The sequence below is a fragment of the Cyprinodon tularosa genome, unplaced genomic scaffold (genome assembly GCF_016077235.1).
Source record: "Cyprinodon tularosa strain WSP-4 unplaced genomic scaffold, ASM1607723v1 ctg874, whole genome shotgun sequence".
In the NCBI taxonomy this organism is placed as follows: Eukaryota; Metazoa; Chordata; class Actinopteri; order Cyprinodontiformes; family Cyprinodontidae; genus Cyprinodon; species Cyprinodon tularosa.
In genome coordinates this window covers 796,184-821,449 of record NW_024039645.1, presented here as the reverse complement: position 1 = coordinate 821,449, position 25,266 = coordinate 796,184, and the positions used below count along the sequence as shown (strand labels likewise).

The 25,266-nt window shown below is 40.2% G+C and overlaps 1 protein-coding gene across 4 annotated transcripts in view; it reads left to right on the top strand.

Annotated features, from left to right (window-relative positions):
• The window catches only part of LOC119775515 (septin-9-like), a 114,273-nt gene that overhangs the window by 48,614 nt on the left and 40,393 nt on the right, over positions 1 to 25,266 (top strand). Inside the window, exon 1 of one of the 4 annotated variants that reach the window (XM_038273506.1) lies at positions 8,478 to 8,630. The exons of 2 other annotated variants lie outside the window; for them this stretch is intronic. The gene's annotated coding sequence lies outside the window, so the exon portion shown is untranslated. Of the gene's footprint in view, positions 1 to 8,477; positions 8,631 to 25,266 lie in introns of those variants that run through there. One more of the 4 variants, XM_038273510.1, reaches the window with a different exon arrangement.

Below are 25,266 nucleotides of genomic sequence, written 5' to 3'. Positions count from 1 at the left end.
GGCTGCATCGCATCTTCACTGAAGATCCCACCTCGTAGAAATAGTACTCCATTTTTAAAGAAAATAAATCAAATGGAACCAACCTGAATAGATTAGGCACTAATAGAAAGAAGCGAATGACTTGTCCTGTGGGAGCTACTTGGGATGCAGTTTCTTAACCCAAAGGGTTTTACGATTGGCTGCTTTTCTAAAATATTTCTCTGTCCTCTACATTTTCTTATAATAACAAGTTAAACATAAAAGCTCTAATTTCATGCAGACAGTGTTGTTTTCATCAACAATTATCTAACTAAATTATTTCTTTGACTCAATAACAAGAACTGACAAGACTGAATAAAAAAATAAAAACTAGCGGCTGGTCGGTCTGACATTTAAACTGCATTTTTAATGCTTGATAGTTCTTGTTTCCATCTATTAAAATATGATGTAAATGTTTCCTTTTATTGCCATTAAAACATTTTCTATTTTTCCTTTGAATGTCTCAATATTTTAGTAGCAAATTCGTTCAATTTAGCTCCGGGTTGCCATGGCATTACAATTACAATTACATGGCAATTATGTAGGTTCTCTCTTTTTTTTTTTTTTACATCAAAACCCTGTGAATTTAAATCTACTTTCACCCCTTAGCAGCAGTAACCAAGCAAATTGAAGAAGTAAAGCCAAAATTGCCAAAGAAGAAAGTTTTTCTTCTTTTTTTTTTGTTGAGAAATTAAGATTTTATTGATCTGTGTGTAAAGCATAATTCATAGTAGATCAGGAAGTGTTTGCTTTGGGATGGAAACCTTGGATGTCTAAAATCATTCCTTTATTAAACATTTTGTCAATTTGATGTGTTGAACTAGATCTGCTATTTTCACAACTTTTTACCCTTTTTTTTTTATAAAGTAGGGCATTAATTCATAAAAAAGTTAATTTGAATCCTATAAATCAACGTTTTCTGCCCAACAGCAATGATGAAGCAGCATTCTATACCCAGCTATTGTAGCATCTAGGATAGAGCCGTCGGTCTGGGAAATAATCTGGCTGTTATTCCAAATTGTAAAGGTTCATTTTTTTTTTTGCAACATAAAACAGATTAAAAATAGACCAAATCTGTCAGGTTGGGTGGTGGCTAAGGGGAACCAAATGCAGAGAGGAAAAGGCACAGATGAGTTTGGATGATTTAATGAAAGTTAAAGGGGAACTGAGGCAAAAATCCAAAAATACTGAAAACTAAACAAAAACTAATAAAGGTCAGAGAAAATGCTTGAGGGAAGCAAAAGACTAGAAAGCAATGAAACAACATCAACAACACAAGAAACCAGCAGTGAGTGAAGCTCTGCTGCTGTTTTAGGCCCAGCACTCTGATGAGAAAGATTATCTTCACCTGTGTAAGCGACCCAGGTTCTCCCCAAAGATCCTCTCTAGAAGAGATGGATAACTCGCTCTCAGGAACCCTGGCATAAACCTTTTTAGGTGTTAGTCGACTAGAACTGACTAAAACTATCACATATCGTAATGACTAAAATGTGACTAAGACTGCACTACAAAAAATCTAAATCTAGAGAAGTCATTTTTTCTTAAAATAAGTGCATTTCTTCTTGAATTCAGGAGGTAAAAGAGACATTTTGCCAATGTAACGAGACAATTTACAATTAAAATAAGAAAACACAATTGCATTGACTTATTTCAAGTGCATATTATCTAATTATCTTATTTTAAGAATAAAATTACTAATTTCATTGGCAAACTATCTCATTTACCTACTCAAATTAAGTGTGAATACACTTAATTTAAGAAATGTTTACTTATCTCTAGATTGTTTTTGCAGTGTGATGCTAAGGCTACGTTCACACAGCACCCTGAAGTCACCCAAATGCGATTTTTTGGACCATATGAGACCTGGATCTGATCTTTTCATCTGTCTGAACAACACGGATCCGATTTTTTCCCAATGCGACCCAGGCCACTTGGCTATGTGGTTCTGAATCCGATACGAATCTGGTCTTTTCAAATGCGACCTGTGTCTGAACAGCCAAGTCGCATTCATCCAACGTGAACAACATTAAAGGAATAGTACACCCAAAACATGATTAGCCTTCATTTTCTACTCACCCCCATGCTGAACAACACTCTGGAGTACTTTTTTGATATCTCAAATGCATCTGGAGATCTGGGAGGCTTCTTGCTGTCTGCTGACATTCAAATAATGGAGGTCTATGGCGCCCGAGGCAGAAAGGTCCATAAAAGTCCACAAAAAACGTGTCAATATTCCTCCATACTGCTCGTCCAATGTATTCCAAGTGTCCTGAGTGGGTAGCGTCCATAATTTACTGGAAACGAAGTCATTTAGAATGTTTTTAGAGCATAAACAGTAGTGTATAGGATTTCCTGAAAGCGCGCACATGCGTGTTCACGACGCTACGGAAACCGCGGCAGACCAAACCAGATGAAAGTGCGCTTTCAGCTCGGCAAAGAACTCATGCTCTTCCTCAACACTGAAGTCCTCAGACATTTTTCTTTCGTTGTTTCTTTCTTTGCACAGGTAAACAGCACATTTCTTCTTCTACGCTTGCATTATCGGCAGAGCAGACGCTGAATGCGCACTTTCATCTGGTTTGGTCTGCCGGCTTCCGTAGCGTCGTGAACGCGCATGTGCGCGCTTTCAGGAAATCCTATACACTACTGTTTATGCTCTAAAAACATTCTAAATGACTTCGTTTCGAGTAAATTCTGGATGCTACCCACTCAGGACACTTGGAATACATTGGACGAGCAGTATGGAGGAATATTGACACGTTTTTTGTGGACTTTTATGGACCTTTCTGCCTCGGGCGCCATAGACCTCCATTATTTGAATGTCAGCAGACAGCAAGAAGCCTCCCAGATCTCCAGATGCATTTGAGATATCAAAAAAGTACTCCAGAGTGTTGTTCAGCATGGGGGTGAGTAGAAAATGAAGGCTAATCATGTTTTGGGTGTACTATTCCTTTAAGCCCAGCACTCTGATGAGAAAGATTATCTTCACCTCTGTAGGCGACCCAGGTTCTCCCCAAAGATCCTCTCTAGAAGAGATGGATAACTCGCTCTCAGGAACCCTGGCATAAACCTTTTTAGGTGTTAGTCGACTAGAACTGACTAAAACTATCACATATCGTAATGACTAAAATGCGACTAAAACTGATGCTAAGGCTATGTTCAGACTGCAGCCTGAAGTGACCCAAATCCGATTTTTTGGCCCATATGCGACCTGGATCTGATCATTTCATGGCTGTCTGAACAGCACGGATCTGATTTTTTTCCAATGCGACCCAGGCCACTTGGCTATGTGGTTCTGAATCCGATATGAATCTGGTCTTTTCAAATGCGACCTGTGTCTGAACGGCCAAGTCGCATTCATCCAACGTGAACGTCATTAATACCAGATAAAGGTCACTATTCTGGTTCTTGCTACGTAGAAGCGGCAAGAAAAACAACAACTATGGCAGATGATGATGCGGAGAGCAGTATTTATGTTTAACCATCTTGAAAAGATTGAGTTTTTATGATTAGATGTGCGCCAGCACTACCTGCTGGCCTTTGGCGTCATTGCGTCCGCTACTGCACATGCGGGACACTTGCTTTCTATGACTGCAGTTCACACACGAGATCACACACAAGTCGCATTTATTTGGAAATATGAACAGCAACGCAAAAAAATCGGAATTGAGCATCCAGGCCTGCAGTGTGAACGTAGCCTTTGCTCTGTGGTTCTGAATCCGATATGAATTTTTTAAAAATGCGACCTGTGTCTGAACCTCTAGGTCGCATATATCCGACCTGAACGGCATTAATATCCGACAAAGGTCACTATTCTGACTCTTGTTACGCAGAAGCGGCAAGAAAAACAACAACCATGGCAGATGATGATGCGGAGAGCAGTATTTATGTTTAACCATCTTTAAAATATTGTGTTTTTATTATTAGATGTGCGCCGGCACTACCATCCATGTTTACTTCCGTAAACATGGAGAACGCTTGCCTTTGAAGTCATCGCGTCCTCTACTGCACATGCGGGACACTTGCGTTGTATAAATGCAGTTTACCCACGAGATCACATACAAGTCGCATTTATTTGGAAATATGAACGGCAATGCAAATAAAAAGGATTTCACAAAAAAATCGGAATTGAGCATCCAGGCCTGCAGTGTGAACGTAGCCTTTGCTCTGTGGTTCTGAATCCGATACGAATTTTTTTATAAATGCGGCCTGTGTCTGAACCTCTAGGTCGCATATATCTGACCTGAACGGCATTAATATCCGACAAAGGTCACTTTTCTTAGTCTTGCTACGCAGAAGCGGCAAGAAAAACAACAACCATGGCGGATGATGATGCGGAGAGCCGTATTTATGTTGAACCAACCTTTAAAATATTGAGTTTTTAAGGTTGGGAAAGACTGAGCTCCAGCGCTACCATCCATGTTTACTTCCGTAAACACAGAGCACGCTGGCCTGTGACGTCATCGCGTCCTCTACTGCGCATGCGGGACTCTTACATTGTATAAATGCAGTTTACACATGAGATCACATACAAGTCGCATATATTTGGAAATGTGAACGGCAACACAAAAAGTCGGATTTCACAAAAAAATCGGAATTGAGCATCAAGGCCTGCAGTGTGAACGTAGCCTTTGCTCTGTGGTTCTGAATCCGATACGAATTTTTTAAAGATGCGACCTGTGTCGCATATATATCCGACCTGAACGGCATTTCAGACAAAGGTCACTTTTCTTAGTCTTGCCGTGTGAACGTAGCCTAAAGGTTGATTTATACTTCGCAACCTGGTCGTTTGCGTTGGTGTGGCGGTGAACGCAGAGACGTCCCCATCCCCTCCGCAGCCGCACCTTTTCCAAACTGTAGATGACCGCAGAAAGGAGGCCTCTGATTGGTCAAATCAACATCCGCTCTACACTATGCATATTTCCTGTTTGGTACCTTACTGGCTTGTTTCGTTTGTATGTATTGTGGAAAACGGCCGGTGAAGATGGAGCCGCTAGCAGAGCGAGGTGCACGAGAACGCTGGGAACCTTTTTCCACCTTGATCTCTGCTCTTTTTGGCCCTCATGTTCCTCCGTTGTCGCACAAACTTGCCTCCACTTCCTCACCGCCTCGGCCGTATCTAGACCAACAGCTAGTTCCTGATTGGCCCTCTGCCGTTGTGGCGTGGAATAACATGGCGCAGACCACGCTTCGATATTAAGCATAAATATAAAAATGTCTGCGTCATACCTGCGACGGGAGGATAACCACTGCAAGCAGATATTATATTCCCTTAAAAATGTAGCCTGTGTGTTTTAATAGAACTTAACTAGAGCATATCATGCATGCACACACATTTTTGTTAAATGCGTCTTTTCTTAAAGCGTTTTTACAGGCTTATTAAATCATATATGCTCCTCCTTTGATCTTTGGTTCCCACAAGACGGAATGGTTAAATTCAGAGACTGTTGTTTCAATGCTTTCATCCAGAAAACATTGTTTACTAAGCGGTGACAACTTTATAGACGTACTTTCTTTGATAATAGACGATATGCACAAGAAGCTGTCATATCAAAAGGGGGACTCTGTTGATGCATTATAGGAAAAACATTTAAGATTTTTCTCCAGAACAGATCAAAGCCAATATGAGCATAAAAGCAGATGAAAAACGGAAGGAAAGATTCCTGGTAAAACATAAAACACTGATAAAATAATGGAAAGATCAAATGTTTTCTGGGGGTTGCCAATGATGAGGATTGAAATAAATCGCATAAAATGTGGCCGTAAACTATTTCAGCAGAGCACAGCTTTTATGCTAACACGACTTTCCATATTTGTTTGTTTATTCCAGACAAACCTTTAACCTCAACCAGTTCTTTCCGATTTGGTTAAACGTGTTCTGAGGGAAATCTCTGAGATATTTTAATTCCTCCCACACCATATGAATCACATCAACAAAACACATGTGCCGTTTTTTTGATTTGCCAACAGCTTATAGAACAACATTCATGATAAACACAGATTTCTACTTTCATAACAAAAAACCACGATCAAGATTAAGACTGAAATCCAGCCGCGGCAGGAAGGAAACCTCTCTGCTGAATGTTAGAAACCTCTCTCAGACGTTCAGCCAGAGTGCTGATGGGAAAAAAAAATTCAAGCTGTATCAACACAGGAACAAATAAATCACTGACTTGTTCCTGTCGCTCAAACTCCTCGTTAATCTAAACCTTTCTTTCATTTTAATCATTACCTTCATTTCCAGGGCATATTTATTTTCCTGTTTGATGTTGCTGTGCCCAGCAGTTGAGGGGATTGCTGGGTCACAGGATGCAGGAGTGATACTGATTTCCAGGGAACGTTTAGGATTTGGAAACAGTTTCATCTGTTTGGCTGCCAATGTTAAATTCAACACAGCCTCACTCAGTCTGGCTAACACTGTCAGGCTTTCAGGACGTTCTTTCTGAAAGAAAGAGATGCATTTTTCACAAAAAATGAGTTTCGCTTTGCTTACTGTAACAGTGAGGCTAAAATTATCTTTAGCATAAAACTATAAGCAACTTTTGGCCATTTGAATTTGAATTGAGGAGGTAAAAGAGACATTTTGCCAATGGAACAAGACAATTTACACTAAAAATAAGAAAACACAATTGCTTTGTTTTATTTTAAGTGCATATTATCTAATTATCTTATTTTAAGAGTAAAATTACTCAATCCATTGGCAAACTATCTAATTTACCTACTCAAATTAAGGGTGAATACACTTAATTCAAGACATTTTTACTTATTTCTAGATCGTTTTTGCAGTGTTCCCTGATTAATTCAAGTTCCTTTATGATCTGAACATTTTCACAGGATGGGGGTTATAATTCTCAGTTTGACTGATATGCTGTTGTAAAGCTGAGAAAGGCACTTTGATTTCTAAAAAGCTCCTAGCGCCAAATCTAGAGACTTTTTTCTGCTACTGGAGACTTTGGAGAGAACATCTAAAAGCAGTGAACTCTGCTCTCCAGAGCGAGTAGATTGGTAACCCCGCCTCCTGCTCTCCTCTATCTTGTCTGCTGTCATGATTCATGCAGCTATTATTTCACCCAAATGAAAAATGGAGAACAGAGAAGCAGATCATGGCTTGTCTACAGTGAAAAGAAGGACTGGGTTATTTGCTTTGGCCTTTTTGGAAACACAGGAAGGAGCAATCAGCTAAGTGAGCTTAGTGCTTGGAAAAAATCTTTCATTCCTTTAGAGACAGCATGAAAAGTCAGCTGAGTACAAAACATGGAGAGGAAAACAAGAAGAAAAGGGACAAGAAGAGAGGGACACAACCTAGAACAGATAATGGATGTCTATTCTATTAACATTTCTCTATCTGGAGAATGGGGCTGTTTTATGCCTAGGACCCCAAATTTCCTAAATCCGCCCCTGGATGTAAAGAACAGATTTTATTTGAGGAAATTTTGACTTCCATCATGGATGAAAAGTTAGATTTTGGTTAATTTGACAGTAATTTTTTTTTTAACTTTTCTCCTTTAGGTTAAAGCACTAAAGCAGACCAATTAGATCTATTTCATAGGCTTAAAAACACTTCCCATGCAGGTAAACATTAGCTTTTTTTTTTTACTCTAATGCAAGCTAAAGTTGACCTTGTTACAGACTATCTTCCATCAGGGCTTTGAATTTCTAAATATAGAGGAACTCTGATAGTCATGGGTTTAATCATGTGTTAGTTAGAGCTGGAGGGTTGCTGCACTGAAAAAAAATCAAAAGTCATTTTTTCTTAAAATAAGTGCAGTTGTTCTTGAATTGAGGAGGTAAGTGAGATACGTTGCCAATGGAATAAGACAATTTACATTTAAAATAAGAAAACACAATTGCATTGTCTTATTTCAAGTGCATTTTATGCAAATATCTAATTTTAAGAGTAAAAATACTCATTCCATTGGCAAGTCATCTCATTTACCTACTCAAATTAAGAGTAAATCCATTAATTTAAGACATTTTTGCTCATTTTTAAATAGTTTTTTCAGTGTGATGATGTTTCACATGATGTTTTTTCTTAAAATAAGAGCAATTTTTCTTAAACTGACTTTTACATTTAAAATAAGAAAAAAAAGCAATTACGTTATTTCATTATTACATTTCTAATTATATTATTTTGAGAGTAAAAAAAGCTGAATCCACTGGCAAATCATCTTATTTACTCAAATTAAGGGCAAATACACTTAATTTAAGAATTTTTTGACTTATTTCTAGATTGTTTTTGCAGTGTAGTGAGCGACGATGACCAAATCTCAGCAGCTTGTCCACACACTGGTATAATTGAACCCCTCCTCTGTGAAACAAAGCCGTAGGAGGGAAGCAGGAGCAGATGGACGCTCATAGGAGGAGACGATCACATGGCTTTACCTGCTCCCATGTGCTTTGGGATGGCTCTCTGTTTTCCCAAAGTTCTCCAGTGACTTTATCTGAATGAGGGGTGTGGCCAGAGAATGCCTCTGGATGGTGGTCATAACACCCCCCCCCCCCATGTGGGCGTGACCAGGGAGCAGCAGCAATAGGAGCGGTTTGGCCTCACAAGCTGTGGCTGTGATAGAGAAAGGAAGAGAGAAGGATATAGAAGGAGAGGAAAGGGTTGGGTGAGTTCTCACCTTTTCTGTTTGCTCTGTTCTTTCTTTCATGTGGTTAAAATAAAACAGGGACTGAATTCCTGGAGGAAAAAGAAGTGATGATGGTGAAGGGTTAAGGGCAGAAACAGAGAGGGGGTTTGGTTGCCTCAGTTTGCCAGGTGTCCTTACTTTGCTTTGCCTGGAATCAGGTTCTAAAGCGGAGAAGCTGAAGGCAGAGAAGACAGAGAAGCTGAAGGCTGAGTTTGTTCGCTGAGGAGATGTTTGGAAAGACTTTCATTTGGTTTGACAGCCTCATTTACTCCATGAAACATCTTTCCTTTTCTCTCTCATTGTTCAGTTATTGGGGAGAGTTTCGGGGGTCAGCATTCCCATTCACCCCCCCACCCCCCCTTCTCACTTTTCTCCTCCCCCTCCCCTTCTTTCCTCCTTTCCCACTCATTGTGTCCTCTGCTCTGCAGCATGCATTCATAGTGAATCCCCTCAGATCAGGAGATGACTAATCAAGATAGAATTTCTACGTTAACATTCAAGCTCATCTTCATCCACTGGAATAGATTATCCGTCCGTTGATGAAGCCAGGATGTTTTCATGCACTTTTTGAACAAATCAACAGAAGCTGAGTATTTTAAAGGGTTTAAGATCTGCTATTAATCAGAAAACCTGAGCTAACATCTGATTCAAGCTTAAACCCCACAGTGTGGTCTGACTTTGTAACTATGACTGATCAACCACATGCTGAGTGTCACATGGTCCACCTCTTTGGTTTGCCTCCGTTTCCTGAATGGTTGCGTTGCTGCATGCGTCACCCTAAAGTCTTAGAAGAGGTTTTTCTGCAGGACAAGGTCTGTCTGAGCAATCCAAGGTTATTATGTCTGAGCAGAGACGGATATTAGGGCGTAACAAGGTTTTACCCAAAGCTGCAACGTTTTTTTCTTTCTTCTTTCTATGGTTAAGGTCATTTTATGATGCTGGACTAACTTAAAGTAGCCCCTCCCCCACTCATTGCTGAGAACTGCTTTCTCAGGCAGCTAAGGCCGGACACACAGTGTACGATTCTTTTTCAATCGTTGCAACAAAAAAAATGAATTCCAGTTTGAGGATCCACCGAGGAAAAAGAGACATTTATTTTAGAGGCATGGAGGTAGTTTGATTTAATAAAACTAAATGGTAGGGATGCACGATATTGGGATTTTGGCCGATATCCGATATGCCGATATTTTAAAACTCATGTAGCCGATAACCGATATCGATACCGATGTTAAAGCTGGACAAAAATAAGTAGTCATTGAAAATAGCAGTTTTGTTATCCATTTCTGACACTTTGAAAAATAATAAACTCAAATATATTTTCATATGCTGATATCAAATAGATTTTTAAAAACGCGGTATCGATCTATTTTACTTTCAAAATCTCGTGAAATTTCATCGTTCTGTTACAAACTCGTGATATTTTGCAAATTCTTGTGAGATTTTGTTAGTAAAATAGATCGATACCGCGTCAATATATCAACATATAAAAATATGGCGCATTTGGTGAATTTTCGGGGGATTTCGTAGCATAACGATGACATATAGCAATATTTCATTAGTAAAAGAGATTGATATGGTGTTTTTAAATGGCAATATATCAGCATATGAAGATATTGGGATATTTTAATGGATCAATATTTTTTCCCTCGTCTTTAGAAGTTTTTAAGTCTGTAAAAAAGAAGTTTTTGAGGAAGAAGAAGAAGTAGTATTTTATTTTATTTTTTCAGACTTTAGAAACTCAGAAGCTGATCAAATATCGGGTTAAATATCGGAGGGGTGGCCGATGTCCGATATTCAGTTTTAAGGCCGATACTGATAGGGGGCCGATTATATCCTGCATCGCTACTAAATGGCCTTAGTTTCATTAAACTATTTATATGAAGCGTGCAGGTTGGAGAACGGGATCCGCGCTGTGAAGCATGGTGGTGGCAGCATCATGGTCGGTGATTGTTTTGTTAAATGAGGGACTGATGATCCGCACACAATAGATGAAATCATGAGAAAGGAGGATAGATAGGAGAGATAGGAAAGATGGAAGTAACATCTCAAACGTACGGACTGATATGGATCTGCTTTGAGTCGTTCAAAGTCTGGTCTTCAGGTTATTCTATCTAGGTTATTTCATTTGGCTCCTAAATATCTGTTTAAAGTTTAAGTCTGTCACATGGTCAATGTCTGTTTGTAGTCGGTCTCAACAGACGGCCGCTCACACTGAGCCTGATTCTGCTGGAGGTTTCTTCCTGTTTTTCCTCTCCACTGTCACTACAAGCTTGCTTATTGTGAATGATTGCCTTTGAGTCGATGCCATCAACTGGTTTTCCTTAGATAGAAAACTGAATCAATCTGACTGGATGATCTGGTTGAACTGTAAAGTGTCTTCAGATGATGTGTTGTGAATTGTTGCTATAGAAATAACTGAATTTAATTTAAATGGGGCAAAGGCATCGCTCCAGATAGTGTTGCAATTCACACCTCACTGAAACTCTGTTTTCACACAGTCTGACTCAAAGTAACAAGACAACGTAAGAGAGAATGTGGCATGACTTTAGAACGATGAATTCCAACGATTCATCAGTTAAACGCTTCCCAAGCAAAACTTCTGCAATTCTCCAAACAAAAACTGCTGAATCTTTCGTAACGTTCACGCCTTAGATGTTCTGCCGCATTAGTACTTTGACTACATCATTTTACATGAAACTAATTTCTAATTTCAAGCACCTTTTCATTCTGAAAATATGTCTTGCCGTAATTCGATTCTATTCAGTTTATTTCTATAGCTCCAATTCACATCATGTCATCTCAGGTCACTTTCCAGTTCACCAGATCATCCAGTCAGATTGATTCAAAGTTTTCTATCTAAGGAAAACCAGCTGATTGCATCGACTCATTGACTCTTCAGCAATCCCTCACACTAAGCATGCTTGTAGCGACAGTGGAGAGGAAAAACTCCCTTTGAACAGGAAGAAACCTCCAGCAGAACCAGGCTCAGTGTGAGCGGCCATCTGCTGAGGCCGACTGGGGTTCGAGGAGACAGATGCAGACATAGAAAAAGAAGCATAGATACAAAAGGCAACTATAAAAGGTGGCTCCATCCAGGAAATACACAGCCAAACATAAACAGACCAGATGAAGCTACTATGAGAAAAAGCAGAGAGAGCAGAACGTTAGAGATTGAACTAACAGATTCTGCAGAGTGGGAGAATAGAGATAGAATGAAGCAGAATGATGAAAAAGGGGTCCCTATGTTCTCCAGCAGTCTAAGCCTATAGCAGCAGAACTATAGAGATAGATCAGGATAACCTGAGCCACTCTATTAGTTAGTATAAGTACAATACTTTAAGTTATTTCTAATCAAAGTAAGCAGCTGATAAAGACTAACTCAATCAGAAGCAATTCAAAATTCAAAAACATTTTTTTTAATGCTAACCTCCTGTAATATAAACTCACCCACATTATTTTCCACAGACATGCATCAATATTTAAAAACAGGAATCTGAAAGGGCACATCTACCTCTGGTCGGAGCTTACCATGTTTTATTGCACTTTTTTTTAGAAGAACGTGACACTTTTGCTGTTTCTGACCAAAGAATTTGCCTGCAGGGAAGCAGAGCTGAAAAGAGGCGAGGTGTGAACATGTTCAGCTGTTAACGGCGTCACACTCTGCAGATGCTCTTCAGCACTTTACTGTTTCTTCAGCTTCCTCTCTGTAATGTCGACACATTATGCCTGAAACATAGAAGTAGTTTTGCTCTTCTGTAATTATTTCTTGGTTCTTTTCTAAAAAAAAACGCAGTATTTGATAGAGAACGATGACACATTTCTGCAGATGCATCTCGCTCTGCTTATCTCTGAGGATGCCCAACGGGAGAGAGGGGTTTCTGCTGTGCGTTTATGTCAGGGCTTGGAGGAAGTGGTACTTGTCATGTCCTTTCAGGGCTGACAGCTTGTCGGCGCTGGGGGAGGTTACTGCTGTGGTGGCCTCTTCTTTTCGGCGCTGTGCCTGTGTGATTAAGTAATTATAGGTCATCTGTCATACTCTGTGTCTGGAATCAAGGCTGGAAGTAAAATATATATCTTCTGACATGTAGGAAAACCATGGTTATTTCGATTTAAATACATTTTATGAATGATCAGGATTCACCCTGAACATTTTCATGTTGTAGCAATTTTTGAAATTAGATATTATGGAAATAAACTTTTGTTTCTAGGCTGATTTTCCAAAGACAGTTTGACTAACAAGGATGACTCATTTGTCAGCTGGCAACACTGGCGGCTGTTGGAATACTTCTCCAGGAGGGCGCTATAACTTCAAAATAGACGTATACAACAAACCAATCAAATGGATACTAAGGTATCACACCAGTATATCTCCATGAAGGCCAACAACAAAAAACATTCAAATATGTTCATATGCAAAGTGCTTTAAATCGGTCCTAGCTGTCTTTATCCATGCTAGTTCAGATGCTGATGTTTGAAAAAAGAGGCAGGGAAAGCAGGATAAAGCATTAGCCCCGCTGCATGCAGTTAGCCTAGCCTTGTTGCTAAATAATTCTATAAACCTGTCAATCAGCCGCACTTTATGACAGACGACTGTGATGTCAGTGCTGCGGCGGGAGGCGGTGTGAAAATGAACTTGCTTTCAGCTCTGGTAGCTACTTAACCTGACTCTGCAATGAAGAGGAGCCAATTGATAGATCAAACTCTTGGCGAAACCAGTCGGGAGAAGAGCAAAAACATCTTTTCCTCTGAGAAAAGCCTCCAGAGCAGTGTTTTGCTCTTTTTTCAGTGAAGAAATACTCTGTAATTCCCATAAAACTTGCTCGATAGCCACGCTAACGCTAGTTTCATCGGCTGAAGCCGCCATGTTCTTTAGACTGAACTGTCGCGCTTCTCGTTGCGTCACACCTCAACCCGCCTCAAAGCCAACACTGATTGGACGTCCGTTTGGTGAACGTCTCCAAATTTTCTTTAACGGAAAGTCTCCAGACTGATCTGCGAGTGAAACCTTGAAAGCTCGCGAGATCAGGATGGTCTCACGAGGCTAGTAGCTACTGTGCATGGTCAACTTTTAACCAGAGTGTATGGGCAAAGACTTTTTCAAATGCGTCACCCACCCGACAACGAACAAAACAGATCTGCTCATCATTAAAGATTAGATTAAAGATTTATCTTGCACATCTAATGTATGTAGGAGGCTTTGACCAGACTTGAAGTTCAACAAGAGTTGAAGTTGTTGCATTTAACAGGCGACTAAGCATCCAGTGTTCTCTGCAACAACAAGACAAAGAAATGTGCCAAAAGGCTTAAGATATTTGTTTAAATTTGTGAAAATCTAGATTAAAAACACAGGGCACTCATTTAGACTCACTTGGGAATTAAATCATTTCGAACACTGCAAAAAAATCTAAATCTAGACTAGTCAGTTTTTTTCTTAAAATAAGTTCATTTGTTCTTGAATTGAGGAGGTAAAAGAGACATTCTGCCAATGGAACAAGACAATTTACACTTAAAATAAGAAAACACAATTGCATTGTCTTATTTCAAGTGCATATTATCTAATTATCTTATTTTAGGAGTAAAATTACTCATTCCATTGGCAAACTCTCATTTACCTTCTCAAATTAAGGCTGAATACACTTAATTTAGGAAAGTTTTACTTATTTCTAGATTGTTTTTGCAGTGAAAGACAAAATAGTCTCTTGAATCTAAATGTTCTTACCAGATGAAATGAATTGTTCTGTTACAGAAATCTCAGCTGTAAAATGACTCTCATTCAGCCCTGAAACATTTAGTCACATTCAGATTGAAAGTATTTAAACCAGTCAGCCCCTTTACCACTCGGTGATTAGTGGCTTCCTGATTTACTTCACTATGGTCTCAGTTTGTCCTTTAGCCTATACCCCATCCTCTGCTGCAGCTGCTAGCTGGTCCTGCGGTGCACTGCAAAAAATATAAATCTCAATAAGTTATTTTTTCTTAAAATAAGTGTGTTTTTCCTTGATTTGAGGAGATAAGTAAGACACTTTGCCAATGGAACAAGACAATTTCCTTTTAAAATAAGAAAAAACTATTTTATCGTCTTATTTCAAGTAAATATTATCTAACTATCTTATTTTAAGAGTGAAAATACTCATTCCATTGGCAAATCATCTTATTTACCTGCTCAAATTAAGGCTAAATATACTTAATTTAAGCCATTTTTTACTTCTTTCTGGATTGTTTTTGCAGTGTGGGACCCTCCTAGTTTCCCTTCCATGTTTCTCAGAAATGTTCAAGCTTTGAGTTATAGCTGTGGTCATCAGGCTTTCACAATGGCACTCAACAGAACAGTGTCTTCCCTGCTACTTTGGCTTTAGCTTCGTTTTTTTCATCCCCGTCTCTGCTTACAGTCATGGATCCCAGCTGTGCTCAGTTGTTGTGCTTCTGGTGCTCTAACACTTATCTCTGGATTTGCACAGACACATGTGATGGCCGCATTTTTTAGGGGTGCTTCTCCTGTGCAACACCATCTGCTTTGCTCCATATTAGCCCAAGGGTTACATTCTCCAAAGGCCAACAGAAGGACAGAGCTCTGTGGCATTCCTCAGACATTTTTTGAAAGTGATTTTTTTTCCTAAGTGACCTCATTGGTCTTAATCTAAAGGGTTTGTTTGATTTCAACCTAGCTCTGCCATTTTCTTCCCATGTTGCCAACTGCTAATGCCTCATATCGTCCTAAAAGTCAGCTAAAATGGCCAAGTGGGATTTCCTTGGATATGTCTGACGCAGAGTTTGCCCTGGAGAAAAAGCAGTTGAAACAAAGAAAGACTTGCTTTCAGACTTTTGATTGGCCAACCTTTAGAAGCTCGCAGAGCGAAGGCAAACTGCTGACAAGAAATGAGGAGCTATCTCAGTTAGAAGCGCCATCATGCCATTTAATCAAATCTGTCAAATTCTTTTAAAGCTGATGTCCCTTCGTCTTTTTACCTTGACTGGAACTGATCTCCTTGGATCATTGACCATTTGGGTCGACTTAAATTCTTCTAATGGGATGGTCGTCCAGTAAGACGCATTTATATTGCTGTTTGCCAAACCCAACAGTTACATATGCTTTGTCTGGCAGTCATCATAATACAAACAGAACTCTGTTCCTCTAACTGTAAACTATCCGTGTACAGCTCTAATATTCACATGACATGATAACCTTGAATAAATACATAAAGCTTTGTGGTATTCAATACAAAAACATACGAAAAAGTACAACATGATCAAATTAGGCTAAAAAGTGGTGCAGTTGATGATAATGTTTTACCTTGGCTATTTGGCCAAGAGGATTTCTCTTTGGCTCACTGGTCAGCAGGATTTTCCCCGCCGGGATGCCACATTAGGTTAATGACTTACTATAAACTGCCTTCAAGTGTCTGTTTTTGCTTGGTTGTCTGTCCTGTTTCTCCTCTGTGTTCCTCGCTGATGAACTGGCCACTGGTCCATTTGGTTCCAGCCTTTCGTCCAATGATCAGATCAAGAGGATAAGCAACTATAGACAATGGATGGATTATCTGGTTATTACTTAAAGGAATGTAACAATTATTTCTGTTTTTGATCAATCAATTGTTACTACAGATCTCCCAGACTTTTTGTTATCGTCCCTGGTGCCAATCTGAGTCATCTAAGAATAGCGATCAGCCAATTTTGAGACATACCTGATATTTCAGTAAAGTTAATAAAACCTATGATACATGTGTTTCAAATATTGCACGAAACACAATAAACGGCTAAAATTAATGAGTACAAAGGATAGCTCGGTAGTAATTATTTGGACTTTACAGTTTTTTTTCCTTCTATTAACAGTGCAAGCTAAGTTTTAACTACTTTTACGCTTCATAAACTCCCATGTAGATAGCTTATACACTGTAAATTCCAGTGTTAAATATGTAGTGTCAAAGTACATTGACTCTTTGAGAGTTATTCCAACAAAAACTGGAGTAAGATATACACTACATAGAGTTGTAATTTAACACTAAGTCCGAGTGGGACCAAATGCACTCTTAAAGTTTAACTTTAACACTACAAAATGTGCTGTGTAGCTTGGCTGACTGTAGATATTTCAGAGGAATATGTTCTTGCTTTCTATATGGTCCAGATGGTGCCTGCTGTGACATCTGGTTGGACGCCATGCTGCGTTAACGATGATGCTACGTCAGCAACCAACAAAAGCCTCTTTCCCACTGAAAATAGCAGGTTAACGCGTGTTTTTCATACATGGATCCACCTAGCCTCGTGAGACCATCCTGATCTCGCGAGCTTTCAAGGTTTCACTCGCAGATCAGTCTGGAGACTCTCCGTTAAAGAAAATTTGGAGCCGTTCACCAAACGAACGTCCAATCAGCGTTGGCTTTGAGGCGGGTTGAGGTGTGACGCAACGAGAAGCGCGACAGTTCAGTCTAAAGAACATGGCGGCTTCAGCCGATGAAACTAGCGTTAGCGTGGCTATCGAGCAAGTTTTATGGGAATTACAGAGTATTTCTTCACTGAAAGAAGAGCAAAACACTGCTCTGGAGGCTTTTCTCAGGCTTTCTCCCGACTGGTTTCAGCAAGAGTTTGATCTATCAATTGGCTCCTCTTCGTCGTCGCTCTGTTAGTACGTCATATGCTTGGTTGATCTGATTGGTTTATTTGGCCCGTCTATCACCAACATAGGCCAATCAGCTAACCAGTATTTTCGCCCCTTCCCAAAATTACTTCAACGGAAGGTTTCCAGATGGATATGCGGAGCAAATCCATCTGGCGGAGTCAGGTTAGGATCCACCTGCTAAAAATCAGAATTTGGTTCCCTTCCCTCTGGATAAAAAAAAACCTGGTCTAACCCCTCGCTGGCAGCTGCGCGGCCTCTATCACCCACCGGCTGAGTGTTTGGTGACATCATCACACTGGGTTAGCATTGATGATGTCACCAGTGCGACAGAAATCAGGAAAGTAAACAATGGAGAGCAACATGGAAGGAAGCCAGGGCGTAGTCATTGTTCTTTATTCTTTCTCTCTATTATCGGCCTGAATCCCTCCCCAGAGCTGCTCCATGTTTATCGAATGTAAACAGAGTTGTTTCAGCTTGTTCGATTAGAAGCGGTGTGTTGACATCTGTACGCAGTGTTGCCAACTCAGCGACTTTGTCGCTATATTTTGCGACTTTTCAGACCCCTGCAGCGACTCTTTTTCAAAACGGCGACTAGCAACAAATCTAGCGACTTTCCTGGTGTCTGCCGTGGGGCGCCTCCCCCGTCCCAACCCCGTTTTCCCGTCTGCAGTCAGAGCCACAGCATGTTTACCTTCAGCTTCCAGACCGCAAATGAACCGCGCGCATGTGCAGGGATTGACGGCACAGGTTGATCACGCTAAAGTCAGCTCCCTCAGTTGCTGAACCTGCCATAGAGAGCCTTGACCAACACGACGAGGACCCACTCAAGCACAGCCTGCGTGTGTGGAGGGAAATCTTATTAGTTTGAAAAAAAAAATAAAAAATAATTACCATTATTTGCTCACATTGTCATTGATTCTTTGTAGCCTTTTTTTGTTCCATTTAGATTGTGAATTGTTGTTGTTCAAAATGTTTGTTTTAGCATGATTTTTAAGCTCCTTAGTGGACCACAAGGGAAAAAGAAAAGTAAAATATTATGCAAATTAGGCAATGACATCATTCAGCGACTTCGAGCAACTTACAGTACAGCCAATAGCTACTTTCCTCAGAGGAGTTGGCAACACTGTCTGTACGTTCTGTTCAATGGCATCACGTAAATGAGCGGGTCAACACAGCTCTGGTGTTCCGACAGCATGCCGATCAGAGCCAAGGCGATTTTAAGGCAGGTCGCTTGCCGAGTCATTTGGTGCGAGTAGACACGCATCAGTGAGCTGTTCCTACTGCCGCTAAAAGCCAATCATTCCTGGGTTTAAACTGGTTTTTCAGCCTGTGGGAAAAGGGTATAAAACTATATTTTTCAACCCAAAAAAGGATGGAAGATATATAGAGATACATAGACAGGTATGGGGCATTGCAGGCTAGCAAAGAAGCCAAAAGACCAAAGGGGGGGACCCGTTCATCTGTTTCTATTTGCATGTTTTCTAAACTAAAACCAGGCTTTGTTGGGCTGCTGGATTAAACCTGGAACTAAACGCTATTTCTGACATTTTGGATTGAAAAAGCTTCCTGGATGGAAGAGAAACGTCTTCAAACTTAGAAACAAAGTCCAGTGGATTGATTTTTTTTATCTTTTTGGAATGACTATGACCTGAATGACTGAGAATGTTCACCAGCACATCCCAAAAGGGTTTTTTCTAAAAAGAATATCCTTCTAAACAACTAGCATGTTAGTCTCTGACACAATTTCTGGGCCTGTCAAAGGACTAAAAACCAAAAATTCAGGTTATAGTTGTAGCTGCAGCTGTAATGGCAACCTTTTCCATAACAGTATAGTTTAGGGCTGCAACAATGAATCGATAAAATCGATAAAAATCGACTTTTAAAAGCGTTGGCAACGAATTTCATCATCGATTAGTTGTGTCGCGCGATTATTGCGTCATCCGCCGCGCCGTCATCACTGCCTCTTGACTGAAAGAGGAAGAAAAAAAAATACGGCAGAGCGAGTCAGCGCCGCAGGTGCAGTGTTGCCAACTCCGCGACTTTTCAGACCCCTCCAGCGAATGTTTTTCAAAAAAGCGACTAGCGACAAATCTGGCGACTTTTTTCGGTGTCACTGGCGGCTTTTGGAGACTCTTACGTGAAACCATGCATGTTCCTACTCTGCCGTGGGGCGCCTCCCCCACCCCAACCGCGTTTTCCCGCAGGAGTCCCTCTCATTCAGAGCCTCAGCGTCCAGACTGCAAATGAAGCGCGCATACACCGGGATTGACGGCGCAAATTGATCACAATAATTAAAATAGCCTGCGCTTTGTAAAGCGAAAAAAGTGATAACATGCAACTTTTTTCAAAAGAAATTAACATGGCACGGAACCACCATGTTTGTTTGGTTTTAAAGTGGGGGAAACGTAACGTTAGTTTCTCAGGTAGCTCATCTGATGCTTTCCTTACCGTGTTAGTAGGTTACAGACAGTGATAAGGTTGGCTACTTATTTTACTTTTAATTTCATTTGAATTAGCTTAAGCAGCGTTTACATTTACTTTATAAATAAATTAACTTGCAAATTATGAGGGCAAGACTTTTAAAGTTTAAATCTTCTGGCAAAGATAAAGTAAAGATGATCCTGCAATTTATAGAAGTAAAGCAGAATAAAATCCAGCAAGATCAGTAATATGTCAATTAATTATCTGCCACATTCCCATGTAAATATCTGTCTTTGGAGGATGTGTTTTTTAGCACCCCTAGTTCTCTCATTTTTATTCCAAATACAATTTATAATTTGAATCACGGGGCTATTTTTATCTCTATGGTTCAGTATTTTCTCAAGTAGCAACTTTAACTGCTATACTTTCCTGTCTTAAAAGGCAGAACTCTTCTAGTCTAAAAAAACACATTTGTTGAAATGGGGGGGGCCTATTGTTTGAACCCCTTAGGGGCTTTAAAAACAAAAATGTCTTTTTTTGCGCTTTATGAAACAAAGTACCCTATATTTTGTGGATGTACAGCTACATTTCTCATGTAAGTTTGCGTAGTTTTAACACAAACATTTATTTTTCATATTGCACCAGTACAGTTAATGAGCAACCTGTACTTGTGTGCTTGTTTGTTCTGTCTATAATGTTTATTTTGGAATAAAGAGGTTAATATAAAAAATATTTTTTGTCCGATTCATCGATTAATCGAAAAAATAATCGTCCGATTCATCGATTTTTAAAATAATCGTTAGTTGCAGCCCTAGTATAGTTATGATGCATGATGTCCAGCTGAGTGGACGATGATTATTGATGATTTCCTCCCCCTGTAAATCAATACAGGAACATATAAGCAAATAGATTCTGATTTTATTTGTCCCCTTGGGGATTTTCTGCCACAACAGCTATTATCTCCATTTCAGACAGTTTCTACCACAGAAGAGAACAGAAAACACAATGCATGCCAGACTTAAGGGAGCATTTTCACCATGTCTTTCAATTCCCTGCTACTTCCTCCGCGTTTGTTCGACAATGAAAAAAAGTTTTTACTTTCAAGAACCATTAAACATCACTTTATTGGGTCTGAGTACACCTGTTCTTCTTGGTGCCTCTTTAAGCAGCAAATAATCGTATTTCTCTGCTCAGCTGCTAACTTCTCTGAGCAGTTTTACAGCGGATATAAAGTTTGTGGTTTTCTGAGCGACAAACAGGAAACCAAGATAAAACTCAGAGCAGGAACTTGCTTGTATTAAGCAGAGATGTGTCATAAACCGTTTAGGAAGACTGCAGCCCCACGAGCAAACTTCATCCTCAGAAATGTAAGCAACTGAAACATGAAATCTATCTCAGGATTTGCCATATTTAAAAATAAGTGACACGAGACCAGAGTTCTGTCTTTGAAGGAATTATTTGTGCAAAAAAAACACCTTAATCTATCCAATTCATCTAACAAAGCTCTTAAATGTTCATTTTTCCCATTGTTTGACTTCTAAATATATATTAATGGGCTATATTTATAAGTAAGTGCTGCTATATAGTTCAAAACGTTTGACAATTTTGAGTAACAATAGTACAGTTTCAAGATATAGCATTTACAAAAAGGAAATTATAATCTAAGAGCAATTCTGAGCAGGAGTGTTTTCATCCGAGAGGAAGAAGAAGAAGAAGAAGAATCGTTGTTTGCGTACTGAGCGATTTGCCCACGACCACCGTACGACGGCCGACTGTAAATCAAACATGTTTGATTTTCTCCTGACCTCACGATTCCTGATGGGGAGGTGGTCGTGAGAGGCTGATTGCCCCTCGTTACCCCCTGTACACTACACCACGCACCATCAGGCTGAAACTCCTGATGGTGCACGACTGGACAGTGTACGCCCGTCTTTATCTGAGATGGGGTTGCAGGGTTTATAGATCCAGAGGGGGAGCCGGGTCGTCTCTCCCAGCAGTAACAGTGTGTAACTCATTTAGGTGGATCCCTAATCTGCATCTCCTCCTGCATGTTCTGGTTCTACCCGGGGGGCTCTTACCATTATTGATGCTCTATGATGCAATAATTTTGCATGTGACAACTATTGCAGGCTAGTATAAATAGCATTGGCCTCTCATGTCATCTGGCTTGCACTCTTTGGTTTATTACCAATCTATTGCATCCCACTCTAGCAGAATGCTGGTGAAGGTTCTCAGTCATCCAGGTTGTGGTCATTCCAAAAAAGTAAAAAAAAACAATCCACTGGACTTTGTTTCCAAGTTTGAAGACGTTTCTCTTCCATCCAGGAAGATTTTTCAATTCAAAATGTCAGAAATAGCGTTCAGTTCCAGGCTTTATCCAGCAGCCGAGCAAAGCCTGGTTTTAGTTTAGAAAACGTGCAAATAGAAACGGATGAACGGGTCCCCCCCTTTGGAATGGGGGTCATTTAGCTTTCTTTTGACGACTGGAATGTTCAAATTTTGGACAAAGAAGACAGGTGGTTTGAGCGGGGCGTGAAGTAAACAGAGGGGGAGGACTCAGATTTCAGTTTTCATATAACCTACAATGCAGGAATTGAGTTTATTGCTTCCCGCTATTATCATATCCCCAACCCCTTTACAGCGGAACAGAAGACTTCACCCTTTTCAGAGACATAGACAGGTATGGGGCATTGCAGGTTAACAGAAGAAGCCAAACAATCCCCATTTCAAAGGGTTGGAATGGATTTGCATATTTTCTAAAGAAAAACAAGGCTTTGTTGTGCAACTGTATAAAACCTCGAACTCAACGCCGTTTGAATTGAAAAAGCTTTCTAGAGCAGAAGTTCCCAAACTTTTTAGCCTCTAAACCATAAAATGAAACCACAGTCCGTTCATAAACTGAACACAGTGTAAAAGTATCAAAACAGGCATCAACAACCAAAGTAGTTTTTTTTTTTTTTTTTTAAGTGATGCTTTTAATGTCTGTAGTTAATCTGAAAACCCCATAAAGGTCAATTAAAGGACCCAAAGTGAGGTCACAACCCCAACTTTGGGCATGGCTGCTCCTGAGCGTCCCATCTTGCTGCCTGAAGCCGTCTCTGACTCTCTTCTTTCACTTTGAGTCTTAGGTGTTACTCAATTTTAATGTAAAACGACACAAACTATTCTAAGTCAAGAAAAGCCGAGCCAAGTCAAAACAAGCAGGAAAAAAGAGCCAAATGCCTTGATTACTTTAATTCCCGTTGGTTTCCCAGAGGTTCGGTTTCTCTTGCTTTATTCAATGTCTGTAATGAATTCTTCTCACATGACAATAGTTGCTGCTGCTCCAGCTCCATCATGATCCCAACATTCATTAAGGATTACCGAGACTCTGGAGGAAGATGCAGCTCACACACTAACATTGATCACAAAAGAGGTTTTCCAAGGTTGCCGAGTTTGGGAAAAGTTATAGCAGCTGAAAGTAATAGTGACCATTAAAGAAGCGGAAGTGAATTTCAATGCATAAGAGTAGCAGTTACCACGCCTGTGCTGTGAATTTCCCCTTTGATGAACTATGTCTGTTATTAACATTTCTAGGTAGAGAGGACCCAGACTAACCTGACTGCCAGATGGATTTGCTCCGCATATCCATCTGGAAACCTTCCGTTGAAGTAATTTTGGGAAGGGGCGAAAATACTGGTTAGCTGATTGGCCTATGTTGGTGATAGACGGGCCAAATAAACCAATCAGATCAACGAAGCATATGACGTACTAACAGAGCGACGACGAAGAGGAGCCAATTGATAGATCAAACTCTTGCTGAAACCAGTCGGGAGAAGAGCAAAAACATCTTTTCCTCTGAGAAAAGCCTCCAGAGCAGTGTTTTGCTCTTCTTTCAGTGAAGAAATACTCTGTAATTCCCATAAAACTTGCTCGATAGCCACGCTAACGCTAGTTTCATCGGCTGAAGCCGCCATGTTCTTTAGGCTGAACTGTCGCGCTTCTCGTTGCGTCACACCTCAACCCGCCTCAAAGCCAACGCTGATTGGACGTTCGTTTGGTGAACGGCTCCAAATTTTCTTTAACGGAGAGTCTCCAGACTGATCTGCGAGTGAAACCTTGAAAGCTCGCGAGATCAGGATGGTCTCATGAGGCTAGACCCAGACCCTGTGCTTCGGACCCGTAGTATGTCATTAGAGCTTATCTGCATCATTCATCGTTCAGGGAGGCTTCCAATGCTTTTCGGGTTCAGTCCAAAGCCTTGTATGTGAAGGTTTAACCAGATGATACCTTATGACGCAGCGTGGAAACATAAGCAGAAGAAAACTGATCTAAATACCTGAGGAATATTCTACGAAATCCAAGACATGTGCTGGGTGTGTTAAAGACCGGCGCTCGCTGTAATGCAGCGCTGACTGGAGGTTAACATCATATTCTAGATTACACAGCTCTCCAGAGATGTCATGTCTGCTTTTTTTTTTATATCAAATTAATGTCCTACAAGGGAAACGGCATCTTGAGAAAGAGGAAAGAAAACTTCTACTGTGATTTAGTTACATAAAAAGTTGGATCTTAAGTTGTAGGTGAGCACTATGTGTTTTCAAAGAGCGTCTTATCCGCTAACCATTACACTGTCAGAGCCCTGAAATTTAGCAGCACTGATGGGGACCTCTGAAGGTGTGGCACTCTCCCTTATAATCTAAACTCCAGTTATTCTCTGAGTCTCTGGAGAGACGGAGACGAGTTTCAGAGGTATTCATATAGATGTCTGATCACAGGACACATGGAGATTTATGTCGTTTGACGAGGAGACGGTTAAACATAGTCTTAAGACATGAATTATTAGCTTCAGCAAGAAGAAGCTTAAAAACATCCACTCTACTACTAGAGCTGCGTGGAGTGGCTGTTGTGAATGCTTCTCAGGGACATTGCATATCAACTACATTGCAAGTTAAACCCTAATGCCAAGAATAGTTTGCATTTGCAATTGTATTTGTAAAGCTGCAAGAGGAATATAGATGAGGACCTACCCGCTCCAGCCGGTGAACAATACCTCCTGAACGACCGACTCTTAACAATCATAGACAGGTTTCAGGTATTACAGGCTAACAATGGAACCAAACGACCCACTCCTCGGTTTCCATTTGCATGTTTCCAAGCGATTCAAGGCCTTGTCTACATAAGACTCAAACTCACTGCGGATCCAGACATTTGAATTGAGAAAGCTTCCTGGAGAGGTGGAGAAACGTCTTCAAATCTTGGAAACCAAGTCTAGTGGATATTTTTTGAATTTTACCGAATGAATATAGATGAGTTGTGGGAATTTATTTTTATAAATGTAGAATAGAATGTTTCTCTCCACTGTCGCTACAAGCATGCTCAGTGTGAGGGATTGCTGAAGAGTCAATGAGTCGATGCAATCAGCTGGTTTTCCTTAGATAGAAAACTTTGAATCAATCTGACTGGATGATCTGGTTGAACTGGAAAGTGACCTGAGATGACATGATGTGAATTGGAGCTATAGAAATAAACTGAATAGAATTGAATTGAAATAGATAATATAGTAGAAGAGTGTGGCATGCATTTAGGTTTACTGACAGC